The 18,411-nt window shown below is 48.3% G+C and overlaps 1 pseudogene; it reads left to right on the forward strand.

Moving 5' to 3' along the window:
- The first annotated feature begins 332 nt into the window (after positions 1-332).
- The window catches only part of LOC106781831 (cell adhesion molecule CEACAM21-like), a 116,246-nt pseudogene continuing 98,167 nt past the window's right edge, over positions 333-18,411 (forward strand).

The raw sequence follows: 18,411 nt of genomic DNA on the forward strand, positions 1-18,411 counted from the left end.
AATAAAGGTCATAAAGACCCAAGCTCATAAAGTTTGGGTGTAAAATTCAGGGACTAGAGTGTCTGAAACCCTAACACATAGCGAAAGAGACATTCTTTTTCACACTTGGGTAAAAGACTTTGAATTTTAAGGAGTAGTTGTAAAGGGGTGGTTTCTTTTGAAGCCTTATATGACTTTGAGAGATTTTAAAGCTCATGTGTGGTTAGTACTAAACTAGGGAGTAATTGTGTCTCCTGCACTTTTTGCCAAGCCCTTACGGCTTTCCCCATTCCCTGGGGTTAACATTTTAAAGCAGATAATATATTCCATTGGAGCCAGAACAGCTTTGCACGATGGAGAGAGAATCCTCCCAAGATGCATGTCTAGGTGAGAACCTGCAGCTGAGAGTCCTGGCAGGTAACTCTTTGGGTCATCACAGTCCAAGATGTGAGCCAGGCACTGTCCACATATGGCTACTGAGCACATGAAATGGGGGGGGGGGGGGTCCCACTTGGCTGTGCTGAAGTACAAAACACACACCAGATTTCAAGGACTTAGACTGAAACAAAGAGTGTGAAACATCTCAATAATAATTTTATTTTGATTACACGTAGAAACTGTAATATTTTGGATAAAGTAAAATATAATAAATTTACATTAAATTCATCTGTTTGCTTTTACTTTTTAATTGTACTGTATTGGTTTGCTATGGCTGGCATAGCAAAGTCCCACAAACCAGGTGACTTAGAACAATCAGAAATTTCTTGTCTTACAGTCCCGGAGGCAGGAAACCTGAGATCAAGGTATCAACAGGGTTGGTGACCTCTGAGGGCTGTGAGGAAATATCTGTCTCTCTGAGAAAAGCAATCAATCAAACAGCACATATACACACCCTTCAGTGACTTCCTACCACACTCAGACTAAAGCACAGACTCCTTCATGTGGCCCCCAAGGCCTGCAGGACCTGCCCCACCTCATGCTCCAGGCACACTGGCCACTCCCAGTTTTGGGGGATGTGGGTATAGATGTGAGTAGGAAGAGAGGGTCTCCAGATCCCTTCACTCCATGCACTAGATCCCTGTTTCCATTAATTTTGTAAGGTCATGAAGACTAAAATCTCCTGAGCATTTTCTCCAGGAAGACTCCCTCTGGTATAGCTGTTTATACATGCCAGCCCTGCTAGGATCATCTGCAGTGCCCGGTTCAACTGCTTCAAGGACTGGGTCCCAATTTTAGTCCAAAACATATATTGACTCTTGATCTATCTGTCCCAAAGAGTGATGGAGTCTGTGATCCATGCTTGTCTGAAGTCCCCGTGCTAGAGAATTGAGAATAATAAATTAATCGGATGCTTTTCTGCTATTTATTGAGGGAGGTTCCAAGGTGCAGGTAATAATTTTATTTCCTAAGATTCCAGGTACTGTTAAATAATTGATTACGTAATTGCTTGTGTATTTTGTTTTTGTTTTATAGATTAGGATAAAGAGACAGAATTTGCAAATTTTTGTCACGTTCAATTTGGCTACAATCTGTCCTACTGGTGGAATCTCTCCAATTAGACTCTAGGGAAATGTTTCTCCTGTTCTCAGTGTTGTGAGAATTACTTGGGGTGCTTTCTGAGAATGGAAATCCCCAAGCTTCATGTTCTTATGGCCAAGCCTGAGATAAAGGGCACTGGGGTGAGAATATGCTCTTCTTCTGGTGGGAGAGGCTGCAAGGTCCAGGTAAAGGGCATCAAGGTGTCATTCTAACATTAGGCAAGCAGGAAGATTAAGAAGAGTGATCCAGTCTATGATATGGACCATCGTTAATTGGATGTAAGGGAACTAACCATGAATCCTTCCATTTAAAATAAATATTTGTTAAATGACTCTCAAATTCCCTCATTTTGAGATTTCACATGTGTGCAGGGCCCATCACACACACATGTGCACATACACATACCCACACAGAGACACAGACCGCAGGGAACTTACAGGATCATGGAGTGCACCAGGCAGGCATCAGAAGCAGAACAGGTAGAGAGAATGAACCTCAGGATGTGCCGGCGGCAGTCAGCTCAGAGGCGGTCCTGAGGGTTGACATGGGAGCGTGGGGAACGCAGGTGCCTAACAGGAGTAGGAGTTCTGCAGGGAGGAGGGAGGACATCAGGGAGCTGGATACGGATGCCCAGGAAGGAAGGCTCACTATTCCCAACAGAGAACACATCTCGCTGCAGCAGCTGTGCATACAGAGGGTCCCCAGGCCAGGCTTCTATTGCCTGAGCCCCAACATCCATCCTTCTATAGGGTGCAGAATTTGCAGTCTGTGCTCCAAAAGGGTGAGATCGAAGTTGATTGTGATATCACGCGGAACCTGTAATTCTAAACACAAAAGCCTGCCCTATGTACCCATGCATTCTCTGTTAAGTTCCCAGGGCAGCACTGCCACATCTAAATTAGCAGGGAGTTCAGTCATTCTCTGGGTTCCCCCCTCACAGGTCCACTTGACACACAGGGTTGCCCACAATTGTCCCTTCTTCTCTCATTTGTTCAGCTGCTGCCACCTCCTGGCCGATGACGGATAATCAGGATGATGGACCCTGAGAAGCTCATCCCACAGCTGACCAGAAAAGGAGGACTTGGCATCCAGAATGGTGGGAACAGGGGAGTATTGACAATTCTCAAGATCTGGGGGTATTGGGAAAGTTAGGCCGTCAAACAGAGCTACCCAAGTGTGATGGGGACAGAGAGTTGATGAAGGACTGGGTCAGGAAAGAGAACTGAGGGGTCTCAGCCAGAAGCACTGAACTGGGATGTTCTTGAATGTTGGCAGGGAAAAGGCTGGATTCTCCAGAGGAGACTGACTCAGCTGCAGCAGTTCAGTGGGCTGTGCACTCCTGTCTCCTCACCATCTACTACTCATCCCTCCAGGAGTTATAGCCTCTCCTCACATCCACATGCCCAAACTCATTGTGCCCCTTCACTGTCCAACTCTGCATGAAGGGACTCTGGTCTTTCTTTCCTGCCCTGCAGGGAGAGAGAGGGGAGGCTGAGCTCCCCACAGACAACCCAGCAGTGGTGTCCTGAGAGTTGGGGTCAGGCAGGACCTCAATCTCCCCAGGTCCTGGGTACTTACCTGGAGTTGATGGTGAAGCCCAGACACTTAGGCCTGGACAGAACTATGCCACAGTGAATGACCTCTCTCCCAATTCTTCCTAGTAGGAAGGCTCTGGAAATATCTGGGAGGACCAGTCTTCTCCTGTGGAAGGCCCAGTCTGAAATATTCTCCAGTAGCCCTGCCAAGGCTCATGTGCAGAAATCCTAAGTGACAGGACCTTCAGGGCCACAGGCTCATAGTCATTTTCCCCGGTGCCCACACCTTGGTACCAGCATCTGGCCCCTGAGCATCTGGCTTTCACTGCCCACTGTGCCTGGAACCATCACCCTCCCTGATGACTTGGGCCCGGGGGTTGCCCCCAGGTCACCCGTCCAGGCAGACATATACTCCAACGAGAGGTTCCTCTATGGGATCCATGATCTCTGTCCCAGGAGCTTCATACAGAGCAAATCTAAGGTGTATTTGAGCGCTGATGGTTGAGGGAGTAGAAATACTTCATTGGTCTCACGTGGTGGAAAAGTTCCACAGGAGCTCAAAGAGGAGTGTGAGTGCCCTCTAGTGGATTGTTTCTGCTGGAAGAAGACCAAAAAGGGGCCAGGAGAGCTGAGAGATTTGGGCTGACCTTGCACAAAGGGCACATTCAGGTTCCGAAGGAGGCATATTTAGGGGTGATTGACTTATGGCTGCCTGTAGTTCGCCAGCTTGAACACTGTAGTTTTTCAAAGAGTGTATCCAGAAGTCAAAATGACATCACTGGGTTATACTGCAAGCTCAGATGAGGGAAATACTATAGATACTGGCATGAAAAATAGATGATAACAAATCTATGTGGAATGTCATTAGACAGTCTACTCTGATGCTCTTGCCCTCTTAACAGGTGGCTTAGCTATGAATGTAAAGTCATGTCCATCATTACAAAAATATATTAAGAGGAAAATTTTATCATAGGAATTTCTCTTTATTTTCACAATTATATACCTGGGCATTATTTGTTAAGTATGAATCTACTCCCAATAAATGTAGACTCACTGGTGCCGGGGCCTCAATTCCAGTCCCATGAGCTAACAGCACCCTGTCCCCAACTTGGGTCCCTTCACTGAAGCACAGGAGTCTTTGATACTCCCTCATTTGGGGAGATCTTGTAAGTGTCTTCCGCATTCACCCATCCACTCTCACACTCTGGGCAGAATCTCTTTTTCCTCTTGGATTTGATACTTAAATTACTGACCACCATTTCTGTCCTTCGTCCATCCCATGGTTATGACAAGTCCAAGAGATGCCTTCTACTCTTATCTTTAGGGGAAAGTTCTCAAAAACTGCTGCCATCATCCACCTTGAACAGACCTCCACTTGAGTGCCATCATCATCACCTAGAAGGATTTTGACACTTTTTTTGTTATTTAGATGGTTTTCAACACTCAGGGAGAAATGTGATGCTCTCTAGAGGGATTACCAGTAGAAATGGAGAAAGAGAAATTCCATCAGTGTTCACAGAAGATCTCTAGGAACACATGGATGCTTAAAATCCTAGTAGGGTCCACATAAAATCCACATTCCTCTGCTAAAACATGGGTCCTGATCGTCTTTCCCCATTTCCTTAAGAGTAAACTACAAAAAGTGACATTAACAATGACGTAGAAAATAAAACATGCCTCACAGTTACTGATAAAACTAAAACAGTTATTTGTTTTTCCTTAAAAGCGCATCCACTGCATTATGTTAATTTTCACAGTGATGGAAGAGTGCCTTCTGTCAACTGGTTATCTACACTTTTGTGAAGGGGTAGAAATGACTCCCCTTTTCCCTTGAAATCTCAAATACAAAATTAGAGGTGGCTCCTGGGGGCTCTCCCAGATCCCACTACCTACAATCAGCAGCAGGAGAAGATGACGCCAGAGTTCCCACGGTCCTCAGGACAGTGGAGGCACCCTGGGCTGTCCTTGCAACATGATGCCCCCATGTCCCTGGGGTGCTGATGGGCATGTGTGGGGCCCACAGCCAGAAAATTCCACACTATCTTTGTAGCTCCATCCCAACTATCACCTGAACCTTGTGCTCTTTGCCTCCAACTGCTTCTAGTCACATCAGAAAATTCTGGAAGCCGAATACCTACTGGAAAGCACTGACTCCACGCTCATCTCTCATGAGCAGTTCCTGGGTGCACATGGACCCTGCAACTACTGTCCAAAATGCTGCCAAACAGACACTAGAGTTCCTTCAGCTGGCACACCCTGCGGCTTGGATGCACTTTCCCACAAGATACCTAGATCTCATCACCAGGCCCTTCTCTCCGATGCTGGGAGCATCACATGGATGGAGGGTTTGGTTGGCTTGGCATCTAAGAGTGTCCAAACCCCTGTGCCAGGGAGGTATTGCTGATGCCTCAGGCAGTGCCAGCATGAGAGAGAGAGGTTTGACAAGGAACATGCAGTGAGAGCAGGAGGCAGAGCCAGGGTGTGGGCCACCACAATTAATTTCAGATGAGAGAGAAGGACATCAGTTTCCTTCCTTGTGCCCAGGGGACTCTGAACAGAAGTGTCCACTCCAGCCACAATGACTGCGAAGAAGAGACCTGAGCCAGGCCAGATATACAGCGATTGCTGCCTGAATGCAGTAACAGATACTTAATAAACACTGTTAAATGGATGACATAAACCATACACAGGAAGCCTGCCACCCCCTTGTGACACTTGCAGGTCAGAGCAGGTTTCATGGAGACACAGGGGCACTGGCATCAGCGTGGGAGGAGGCCAGCAAGTGCCTACCTAGGGCTGTCTCAGAGATGGGACTGTGCCTCTTGTAGAGTCAGGAGGGAGGACAGGGACCTCCTAATGAAGGGGGATAATTCCATTCATCCCAGAAAATCACACCCCCTCCCCATCTCTACCTTGTGAGTAACTTCTCCTCTCCCCAGAGGGCCTAGGGCAGGAGCCTGTGTCCTTCTTCTCTGAGACCCGACACAACTCTAGATACTCTACATATGTAAAGTTACCACTAGGTTGGACCTCTACCCTCATCACGAAGGAATTCATGGGGTGATTTCCGGTCCCCAAGTTCCCAGGCATGTGGGGACATCTGGCTCTGGTGACCTGCAGACATCTCACCAGCCCATGGCATCCAGGGGAACTGGAGAATGTGGAGGTGTATTCGCTTCCATCTCAGAGGGGCTGAGGGTCCCACGGGGGCCTCCCCTCCCCTAATAGAGGAACCCACAGGATCCCCAGACTGAGTCTTCATGTGGAGCTGTTCCAGTTCCTGGGCCCTGTGAGGATATCTATGACAGATGACAGACAGGGACACAGATGACTCAGATGCAGTGGCCTAGTGCTGTGATGGGAGAAACACAGGCCATTCTGAGGATGATCCCTCCAGGTCTTGAGACATCCTAGGGTGCCTGGAGACCTCAAGAGATCAATCACTAGGCCTTTTCTTTGAACCTTGGAGGCAGAGAGTTCCTCCTGAGACAGGACATCCACTAGGCAGCACAGGACACTGGATGAGGAGTCCACTGCACAATGTCTGTCCTCTCTCTGGGCTCACTGTGCACTGGGATGGTGTTGGGCAGCCTGGGGACCCACAGAGAACAGGACCCTGGCTGACAGGCCTCTCCCTGTGGAGGTCAGAGCCCACCTCTGTCCAGGGCTCAGGGCCATCTCCAACCCTGTGGAGCCTGGTCAGTATCCCTGGTGCAGCCGCTGTCATTGGATGCAAGTCTCCTCGTGCCCTCTGGGGGGTGACATTTGGACACACAGACCACTTGCAAGAAATTAACTCATGAATGTGGTTTTCTCTAAAGAGGTGGAGAAGGAGGCTGATTTCTCTCCCGCTGTCCAAGAGATCCTTCTGGGCACCTCCTAAATGCCTGCTCTGTTCCACTTGCCCTTTCTAAGGGCCTCAGAGTACCCTGCCCTGTCAGGGGTCCCTGTGTTGTTCCCTACTCCCTGCCTGGCACCATCCATGGGGAAGGTAGGGTGACCACAAGAAAGCCATCCAGGCCGAGGACTGAAGCCCCCAGGATGGTCAGGGAGCACAGGGACAGGCTCGGAGCCACAGCTCAGGACACACTCACGGAGAGGGACGGTCCCTGAAACCTTCCCCTGAGGACAAGGACCACAGTCACCTGACCACACAGCATCATGATCCTGTCACCCAGGCAACACAGGAAACCTCCCCCCTCACACCAAGAAACTGCAGCTCCTTCTGAGACACCCGTACTGTGTCTCTGTCCCTGGAAGCAGAGGCCTGGCTGGTAACACTGGAGATGGAGGGCAGGTCCACTCATCAGTCACCACGCAACTTGCCCCTTTCTTACTGCTAGAGCCACCTCAGTGACCTTCCTGCTGGGAGCAAATCCAACCTTCCCAGAGCATTTGAGGACACTGGGAAGACTCTGGTGTCCTGCTGAATTTTTGTGTCACAAAAGGAGTTAATCCCCCAGGTTTGGGGACTCCTGGGTCTGTGTAGGGTGCTGACAGACCTCAAGGCCAGGACACAGTAGAGACCAATGCTGGAGTGAGCAAGTCATCCTCTCAGGGCACAGGGTTCTCCATCAGTTTTGCTACTGAAAGTGTGCTCCACAGGCCAGTGTGATCAGCATCACCTGAAAGTGTGTTAGCTGCAGACTCTTGGGGCCGCTCCACACCTGCTGGGTCAGAATCTGTATTTTAGCAGGATCTGCAGAACCTCACTAAACACAGGAGGAGGAGAGACGCTGTCCCATCCCTCATATCACGGGGTCTCAGCTTGCCAGGCATCCATGCTACCAGGGAAGCCACTACAGTAGCCTTTCTAAGGTGTGGCCTGGATATTCACAATCTTTATCAAGTTTCACAGGTGATTCTTATGCAGGGAGGGGGTGACATCCCTGTGAGAAGGGTTCCTGATGTAGCCCCCAGGCTCCTGCTCTGAAGGGGAAAGCTAGGTAGGGATGAACGAGGGGAAGGGTGACTGTGCACTGGGGCCCAGACCTGTGAGGACTGACCAGGACGAGACTTACTAGATTGTGCTCGTCCAAAAAAAGGGCAAGTGCAGTGTATGTGTGTGTGTGTGTCCATGTGTATAGGGATGAGAATCACTGCTGAAGATCCCAAAAGATTCAGCAGTTCCCAGGGAACAGAAATATACGCAGAAGGGAAATAGAAAGAAGGGGATGAGGGGGGAAGGAATGAGGGGACAGAGAGGGAGGGTCCTTGGCAGAGACCCTGTCCCTGGCCCACGTGACTAGGTGAGGACTCCTACCCAGGGAGGAGGCTCAGCACAGAGTGGGGAAGAACAGCAGAGTTGACCTGTGGGGGCAGAAGTGCTTGTGAGCATTTCTGGAGCCAAAGTTCTTCCCACAGAGGGAGGGACAGAGCAGGCAGCAGACACCATGGAGCCCCTTTCAGCCCCTGTCTGCAGAGGGTACATCCCCTGGTGGGGGCTCCTGCTGGCAAGTGAGAGGGATGAATCCCAGAGGGTGGGTGGGAGATGGGTGAGCAGACACTGGCTATGGCTTTCTGGGGAGGACAGGGCTCTGAGAGGGGATGGAATGCTTCTGTTTGTACCTGAGGGCAGAGGACATGGGAGCAGAGCAGGATGAGGGGCAAGGAAACAGGAAATTCACAGTGAAGTAGAATTGGTGAGGGGCAGGAAAACCTCAATTACTGTTCGTTTCCCAAGTTATCCATCACTGAGTATTGAAACTGATGATAATAATTTATGTGAGGTGACAACAAAAACTACCTTAACTAGGAGCACTAAACATCGTCCTTGCCTACCACCATCATATATTGACAAATAAACACTAGGACGTGGAGGGCCCTGGAAAAACTCATTCCTTCATCCACAGTATGTGCAAGCTGTTTCAGGCACTGGGCTACAAGAGAAGACAGTCCCTGCCCTCAGGCACTCACATTCCATGGGTAGGAGGACAGATAAGCAAAGAGATCTAGAATATGATGTCAGTGACTGACAAGTGCCATAAAGGGAATAGAGCAGAGAAAGGTCAGAAAGTGAAGGCCAAGGGTCTTTGGAGCAGGTAGTAGGGAAAGTCGTCCCCAAGGATGCCCCTGAGTGTGAGCAGGGCACTGAGGGCAGTGAGGGAGTGAGCTGGGCAGACATCTAAGGAAGAGTATTAGGAACAGAAGAAATAAGTTCAGAGAGGCTGAAGTAATGGTGGTCATGCTGCTGACCTTGACCAGTTGGAGACACAGACACACACACTCCCAGTCTAAGAGATGAAATCTTCTCAGGACCCAGGGCTTTATATTTCCATCTGAATAGAAAGTCTGTCAAAGCCAATGTTCAATAACCAATCTACAGATATTAGAGGGATATTTACTGGGCTAATGTGAGGATGAACCCGAAGGTGTTTGCTTCCCCAGGGAAGAAAGCATTCCAGGGAAGCGTGGTTTACAGTCTGGTTACATACCATTTCAGAACAAACAACATACATCAAGTATGACAGCACCATTGTTTTTCAAAGTCCCAAGGAGATATTTAGCATGTACACAGCAGATCAACTTCAACTTGGTTCTCTTGGAAGAAAGATTATCATCAAGAAGTGCTGGTATTAGCGTCATAAAAGGGAGATACTAATCCCTATCTTTAAAGAGTGCATTCTTTGCTTCAGAAAATGTTTGAAGTGATGTGCACTGTGTGGGAAGAGGGCCATAAGTCAGGCTGCTCTGGGAAAAACAAGGTTTACACTGAATCAGATTTAAACCAGAATGGCATCCCCATATACCTCAATATGTGAAAACTTCTTATCATTCTTCTTATTTTCAACAAGGTCCAAATATTGATTGATCTCCGTCTCTTCCCTCTTAGTCACACTCTTAAACTTCTGGAAGCCACCCACCGCTGCTCAACACACTATTGAATCAGTACCCCCCAACGCTGTTGTAGGGAAGGATGCTATTCTCTTTGTCACCAATCTGCCTGAGAATCTTTTAGGCTATGTCTGGTACACAGGGGACAGAGTAGAGCCCAAACTCCAAATTCTATCGTATGTAATAGACTCATCAGAAATAACCCCATGGCCTAGGTACAATGGTCAAGAGAAAATATACCCTGATGGGTCCCTGCTGTTCCAGAACGCCACCCAGGAGGACACAGGATACTACACCCTCCAAGTCTTAAAGAGAACTTTGCCATATGAAGTAGGAACTGGACAGCTCCATGTATATCCTGAGTGATTTGTCTCTGACCTCCGTGTGTTGGGTCTGGAGAATTCTACCTTACATAGGGTTGACAGGCCTAGACTGTGCCTACATCCACCTCTGCACTATGTCCCCTGTTGTGATTTGAGCACTTAATGCAGGATACACACAGTGGAGACAAACTTTAAAAGGTTGGATTTCCTTTCCTGGAACCAAGACCCTGCAGATATTCCCTGCAGAGAGCAGGACCAGAGGATGAGAGTAACCCAGCAGGAGGTGATCCATCTCCACACAGCCCCTTCGGAAAATCCCTGGGCACATGGTCTTGAGAAAGACTCTGCAGGGCTCAGTAATAGCCTGGAGGAGGCGCCCCCTGGGATCCTCACAGAGAATCTCAGCTCAGGAAGCCCCTGCTCAGACCCCTGTCCCAGGGCTTCTGAATCCCGTGACCAGGGAGAGCCTGTGCTAGTGTTGGTTTTGGCCTCCTGGTAAGAGCTGACGGGGAGCAATAATTTCCTGACTTCCTGAGTCCCAAGGCTCCTGAGTTGGTCACCTGCCAATGCCCAGCCCCAAGAACCACATCTGGGCAGGGGTGGTTCCTGGACCTTCACCTGATACTCAGTGTGGCGAGCACAGATGGACAAGGTCCCCAGGCCATTAACTGACTGCCCTGGGAGATGTAGCGGACTCCAGAGGAAAGTTACTGTCCCCAGGGGAGGAACATAGGAGAGAAGAAGCTGCTGGTGGCTCTTCATCCACCAGGATCAGGCACAGAGGCATTCTCTCTCAGAATCAAACAGTAACAGATGCCCTTTATTTGGGCAGCTCCTCTCTGGCAAGATTTAAGTCAGGCACTATAAGTATTTTAAGGTTAATTCACTGACAACCTGGTAGTCAAATATTTATCCTACTTCATTGAGGAGAAACTGAGGCAAAGGAAGATAAAGTCATTGAGTCGTGATAACACAGCCCAAGGGCGGCAGACAAGAGGACTGTCTGCAGCCACAGCCCCGTCATCTCCTCCACCCAGGGGCCTTAACAGGTGTCTGTGGACTCCAAGACAAGCTGCCAGTTCAGATCCTTTCTTATTAGGTGTCCCCAGGTGAGAGTGAGAGATCCTGGTCTGGAGAGTGAGAGCAAGCTGAGAATTCATCCGTATTTACCCTAGAACTGAACTACCTCCATCAACAATCAGAGTGAGTGCAGGGAATGTCCAGGCCGCCCCCTGAGCTGCCCAATCCACACCTCCCTGCATGGGAATTGATATCACTTATTTGTTTCCTGATGTGTTGGTGTCACTCCCACTGGAGGATAAAGGAAAGGCTTTGCCATCTCACTCCCTACTCTACCTATGCAGCCAGCACAGAGCCCATATGCAATAAACTCTCAATTGCTTTAGATGGAGGAAGGAATGAACGGTGAATGAATGAATGAATGGTCAAAAATCTCTGCGGAGACCTGAACTTAGATGCCCATTCCTTGGACTTCTGTCTGCACAAGACAGATTCTCTTGCCCTCCAGGGGCTGAGGCCTATGTCTCAGGTCTTTTCCTGTTTTTTAGAGAAATATTACTTCCCACAATTGATCTGAGACCCTGGGGTATTAATCACAATTTTCCCTTCTGGAATGATTTTAACTTCTCGTCCAATTTCTATCTCACAACCACCAAACACAGATTGTCCATGAGGACCCAGATTTGCAGCAATTTCAGGCTTCCTCCTTTCATCTGTCACCCGTTCTGCATTTGAACATGTCTATACCTGCCCTCAACAGAGATGGAAGAGACATTAAAGACCAAGAGTAGAGATCAGTTTCTGATGCCAAACCTGACAACTCCTGCCTGTACCCTCACTCCCTTTCTGGATCATTCTTTAAAGTCTATCATTTATTTGGTCACTGGCTCATGTCAGTTACAGAAACCTGGGAGGATCTGATGCAGATCTTTGCCCTGAGCCCTGAGCACTCACCTGACTGCCACACTTGCTCCTGGTCCTCATGGGTTATTTATGCTCAAATTCCAGATCCATCATTACCCATCTCTAGGAGAACCTTGAAAATGTTCCCTCAGACAAAAAGCACCTCGCTGGGTTATGGAGTTTGTGCAGTGGGAAGGAATCATCGGAGGTTTGCAAGGCAGTCGGCTGGTCAGTGAAGAACAAGGAGAGGCATGGAGGGAGGGTTTGGGGGGATGGGGTCTCTGATTCTCCTCCTCTGTCTTTCAAAACCAAACCGTGCTAATGTATTGACACTTGAGAAAGTCTGTGCCTTCTCCCAGGCATAGAGCAGGTGGCCTTCAATTATCTGAGTGCTCTGATCCTCATGCATTTGTCCTGAGACACATAGCACTGCTTTATTCCTTTAAAGATTTGGGTTGACTGAGAATTGAGAAAGGCCAAGTCTAATTGCGGATGCCTGGAAAGGATCTAAGTATCACACAGGGCAACATTCTCTCTGTTACCTGCACAGTAGATTACCCACATCTGTTATCACAAGCAACAACTCCACCCCATGGAGCACAAGGACCCTGTAGTGTTAACGTGAACCTGAGACTCAGAACACCACCCACAGGTGGTCAATCAACAGTCAGAGCCTGGAACTAGTAGGTATATACTGTGTAAAATGTTTTGAATAATTGCCATACATTTTCCATAGTGGCTGTGCCATTTTCCTTTCCTGCCAACAATGAGCAAGTGTTCCAATTTCTCCGTATCTCCCCAGTACTAGTTGTTGTCTGTTGTTTTGATAGTAGCCATTCTAATAGATATGAGGGGGTATTTGATTATAGTTTAGATTTGCATTTCCCTAATAATTAGTGACATTGAGCATTTTTTCATGTGCTTATTGCTTGTTTGTTTATCTTTCGAGAAGTGTCTGTTCAAATGCTTTGCCCATTTTTCAATCAGGTTATTTGGTTTTGTTGTTTTTGATTTTAGGAGTGTTTTGTATAATCTGGATATTGACCCCCTCATTGACATATATTTGTGCATTATTTCCTCTCATTCCATAGGTCATCTTTCACTCTGTTGATTGTGTCCTCTAATAAACTGAACTATTTATTTTGACAAAGTCCAATTTATCTAGTTTTTCCTTTTGTTGCCTGTGTTCTGTGTCATATGAAAAAAAAAATCACTGGCAAATAAAATGTCATGAAACTTTCCCCATATATTTTCTTCTAAGAGTTTTATAGTTTTAGGTCTTACTGCAGGGTCTGATCCATTTTGAGTTAATTATCGTATACAGTGCAAGGCAATGGTCCGGCTTCATACTTCTGCATGTGGATGTCCAGTTTTCCAAAACTGTTTCTTGAAAAGACTGTCAGTGAGGGGCAGTAGTTGTCATGATAGTCTGGACACCTGTCCTCCTCTAATCCAGGATGTACCACACCCATTTATGATGCATCTGCTGTCCCCATCTGACCTTATGGTGGTGGGTGTGATCAAACACAGGTCGTGATGAGGGGTTCTGGCTCCCTGGTCACATTACATCCCATGTTCAGATGTTCCATCTCTCCTGAGGCCTAGTAACATGTCAGGAGCTGTTTTTCTAATGTTGTAGAAACTATGATCTTGCTCAGAACCCTAGGAGTCTGCATGGAATTCGCCACAAATCACCTTTCACCCTTCTAACATGGGTTGGAAGGAGGTACATGTTCAGGAACTTGTCCTTTCCTCTGGAGGGTGTGGCCAGCATGTGCCAGACTATTGGAGCCCTAAAACCTTCAAAGTTGTAGCAGATCAATGAATGGTCACAGATGTGGATGGCCCTACATGCCATGGAAGTTTCAACTTGGCTTAAATTGTTGATTACCAGACCATGTCATTGATGTCATTGTCAACACTGACTTCATTGTCTTCTATCATCAATATCAGCAGGCATGTACTTCTACTCTTTGGAGCACAGGTTTCTTACTAAGGCATTCAGAACACTTGCTATTTCTTGTTCATCATTAGCTGGAAATCTTCTAGTTCTCACCATTCAGTATGACATTAGCTGTAAGTCTGTAGGGTTTTTATGACTTGAGTTTGGCGTAGAATGGACTTGGAGGATGAACTCATCCACTTTCTCTGCTAGGCAGGGCTGGCTTCCTGGGATCACAATGCGTACAATCACTTAGAAGGGCCTGGGGTAGGTTTAATGCTCTGCTTTCACTATCTTGACATTCTTAATTATTTTGAATAAGAAGCCCTGATTTTCACTTTACACAGAGTCATGTGGTTTATGTAGCTGGTTCTGCCCCTGGGAGTGAGCATGGGTGCATGGAATGCCTTTAGGAAAACAAGGTTTGACCCTAATAGGAGGTGCACTTTCAAAGTTGGCCATGAGAGGGCAGCAGGATGAACTAGCTGGTTGTGAAAAGAGATGAGGAGGAATTTGGCTTTTTCTACTTTTTTTGTGTCATTATATGTCTCTAACTGTCCCCCACTCCCACCCCTTTAGCTCACAGAAGGAAGGTTCTCCAGGCCTGATGGACTTCAGAGATTCAAATTCTGGACTCCACATCCAATGAGGGAAAAAAAAGAAATGACAGTTAGTGTTTGGAATAGCATTAAATAGCATTAAATAATAGTAAAGTCCACACCGAATGTTGGTCTTAGGGAAACAATGAAGAGATCAGGATGGGAAGGGGGTGTGTTATGGTGATGGGAAAGAAAGGAGCTGAGTCCTCATCTTCCTAGAGGGAAGACTTTAGTTCAGGCCTGGAAGTGAAAATCAGTAGGAAACCTCAGAGCATGTTATTCAGAGATGACTTTGGTTCTGTCCAGAGGAGCTGCTGCTGTTTGGAGATCTGCCATCTCCTCAGTGTGGCCCAGACAGGAGAAGCCAAACCTTCCCGTGATCACTCTGAACAGAACATGCGGAGACACTGGATTTATCATGACCAAGTCCAGTGTTGTCACAAATGCAAGAAAGAGAACATCCAACAGGTGGCAGCCAGGACTGGTTATGCTCACAGTGTAAATATCAGGAATAGAATAATAATTTCATTGTTCCAGCTTCAGTGGGTTGCATGACAACAAATTAGAATATTCTTGGGGTTGAAGGCCATCCAATTCAAAAAGATATGTCCCATGTGGGCAAGTCTTACCCACCTGATTAAGATTCTTCCAAGCCCAAACATCCTAGGTCTTTGTTCATGTGACCTATGATGAGGACTGACTTGTTCTCTCTGTTTGATTTTTTGACATTAGGGGAATGGCACGAAAAAATCATAATCTCAGTTCATGACCCAGTATCACCACCACTCCATAGATGGCCTGCCTTCCTTTTTTAGAGAACTATTATTTATTTAAATTTATTTTTATTTTTTACTTATATATTAGGAATCAGACTCAAGTTGCACCTTCCAGAAAGATCTCCAAAAGCAGGACTAGACATTCAGCTTGCTAAAGAAGCTCTCCCTACTTCCTGGATGACAAAACTGTGAAATCAAGATGCTGTGCCCGTCTTGGGCCACAGAACCTTTGCAGTCTCTCAGGAGAGCAAAACTTGGGACCCACTGGCTCCATGGCCCTGAGTTCTGGGATAGGCTCCACAAGCATCTTACAAGAGCTACTTTGTTTTTCCACATCTCACGTGTGAGAATCTTTTGTCAGAGATTCCAGTAATTTCTCAGGCTTTCATCTATTTTTGAAGAAGATTGGAAGAGAAGTAGTTGAGTCAATCTGGGGTGTCAATCCTGGATGTCATGGGTCACCTCCAGTGTTACATTTCCACAGCCAAGACCTTTATTCCTCCACCTCCCAATCCGATCCTCCAGGAGTCCTTGTCCTCTCAGTCAAGGTCAACTCCATCCTGGTAAAATGGATGTGGGAAACCACACAACAGAAGCCTGTTACCCTCCTGTGACAACTGGGGTCAGAGAACATTCAATGTAGACAAAAGGCCACTGGCATCAGCATCAGAGGAGGCCAGCAAGTACCTATGGCTGTCGCAGGGATGGGACTTTAACCCTCGTAAAGTCAGGAGGGAGGACAAGGGCCTTCTAACAGTGAGGGGTTGGATCCCCATTTGTCCCAGAAAATCACACCTTCTCTCCATGTCTACCTTGTGAGTGACTTCTCTCCCCAGAGGGCCTGGGCTGATAGCCTGTGTCCTTCCTTTTCTCACAGAGACCTGACCTGACACAAACTGTGGATTTTCCACCCGAGGTAAAGTTACCACCAGGAAAGTCAGAGCCCAACCCTGATCACCAAAGAAGTTAGGGATGACTCCCTGCCCCCAGGGTCCCTGGTATGGAGGGACACATGTCTATGGTCCCCTGAAGACATATCACCAGCCCAAGGTGTCCATAGGACAAAGAGAATTTCCCATCCAGGATAGGACAGGAAATGCAGGACAGATGTGCTTCCATCTCATTGTGGCTTACTGTCCCACAGGGGCCTCCCCTGCTGTAATAGAGGAACCCATAGAATCCCTGGGCTGAGTCTCCACATGGAGATGCTCCAGGTCCCAGGCCCTGAGGGGAGAACTGGAGAAGACTACAGACAGGGACAAAATGACTCAGATGCAATGCCCCAGTGCTGTGATAGGGGAAACACAAGCCATTCTGAATAGTGGCCCTCCAGGCACTGAGACCTCCCAGGTGGACTTGAGACCTCAAGAGACCACTCACTGCACCTTTCCTTTGAAGCTTGGGGGCAGAGAGCACCTCTTGTGTCAGCATATTCACCAGGCAGCACAGGACACTTGATCAGGAGTCCACTGGACAATGCCTGTCTTCTCCCCGGGCTCACCCTGCACTGGGATGGAGTTGGGTAGCATGGAACGCACAGTGAAAGGACCCTGGCTGACAGGCCCCTCAGCCTGCAGGTCAGAGCCCACCTCTGTCCAGGGTTCAGGAGCAGCTCATACCCTTGAAGCCTGGTCAGTATCCCTGGTGCAGGCCCTGTCATTGGCTGCAGGTCTCCTCATGTCCTCTGTGGGGCAAAATTTGGACACACAGACCACTTGCAGGAAATTAACTCATGAATGTGGCTTTCTCTAAGGAGGTGGAGAAGGAGGCAGATTTCTATCCCTCTGTCCAACAGATCCTTCTGGGACCTCCTAGGTGCCTGCTCTGTTCTACTTGCCCCTTCTAGGGCCTCAGAACACCCTGCCTTGTCAGAGGTCCCTGTGCAGCTTCTCATTCCCTGCCTGGCACCACCCATGGGAAAGGCAGGGTGACCACAAAAAAGTCAGCCAGGCAGAGGACAGAGGCCCCCAGGATGGTGAGGGAGCACAGGGACAGGCTCAGAGCTACAGCTCAGCCAACACACATGGAGAGGGAGGGTCTCCCTGAAACCTTCCCCCGAGGACCAGGGAGCCCACAGTCACCTGACCTCCCACCACCACAATCATCTCACCCAGGAAACACTAAAAACCTCCCCCTTCACACCCAGGAACTACAGCTCCTTCTGAGACATCTGTACTGGGTCTCTGTGCCTGGAAGCAGAGGCCAGGCTTGTGGTGACATTGGAGATGGAAGGCAGGTCCCCTCACCAGTCATCACTCAGTTTGCCCCTTTCTCAGCCCCAGTCATCTCTGGGACCTTCCTGCTGGGAGTAAATCCAACCTTCCCAGAGCATCTGAGGACACTGGCAAGACCCTGGCACCCAGCTGAATTTCTGTGTCACAAATAGAAATAATCTCCCAGGTTTGGGGACTCCTGGGTCTCTGTGTGGTGCTAACAGACCCCAAGGCCAGGACACAGCAGACACCAATGCTGGAGTTGGCACGTCATCCTCTCAGGGGACAGGGTTCTCCATCAGTTTTGCTATGGAAAGTGTTCCGCAGGCCAGTGTGCCCAGCATCACCTGAGAGCATATTAGGTGCAGACTCTCGGTTCCATCCCACTCCTGCCAGGTCAAAATCTACATTTTAGCAGGATCTGCAGAGCCTCCCTGTGCACAGGAGAAGGAGAGATGCTGTCCCATCCCTCACCTAATGGGGTCTCAGCCTGCCAGGCATCCATGCTACCAGGGAAGCTGCTAAAGTGGCCGTTCTAAGGTGTCCTCGGACATTCACAATCTTTATCAAGTTCCACAGGTGATTCTGATGCACAGTGGGGGGGACAGCCTTGTGAAGAAGAGTTCCTGATGTAGCCCCCGGGCTCCTGCTCTGAAGGGAAAAGCCAGACGGGGATGAATGAGGGAAAGGGTGAGTGTGAGCTGGGACCCAGAGCTGTGGGGACTGCCCAGGACAAGACTGCCTAGGT

This window comes from Equus caballus, chromosome 10 (assembly GCF_041296265.1).
Source record: "Equus caballus isolate H_3958 breed thoroughbred chromosome 10, TB-T2T, whole genome shotgun sequence".
Classification (NCBI taxonomy): Eukaryota; Metazoa; Chordata; class Mammalia; order Perissodactyla; family Equidae; genus Equus; species Equus caballus.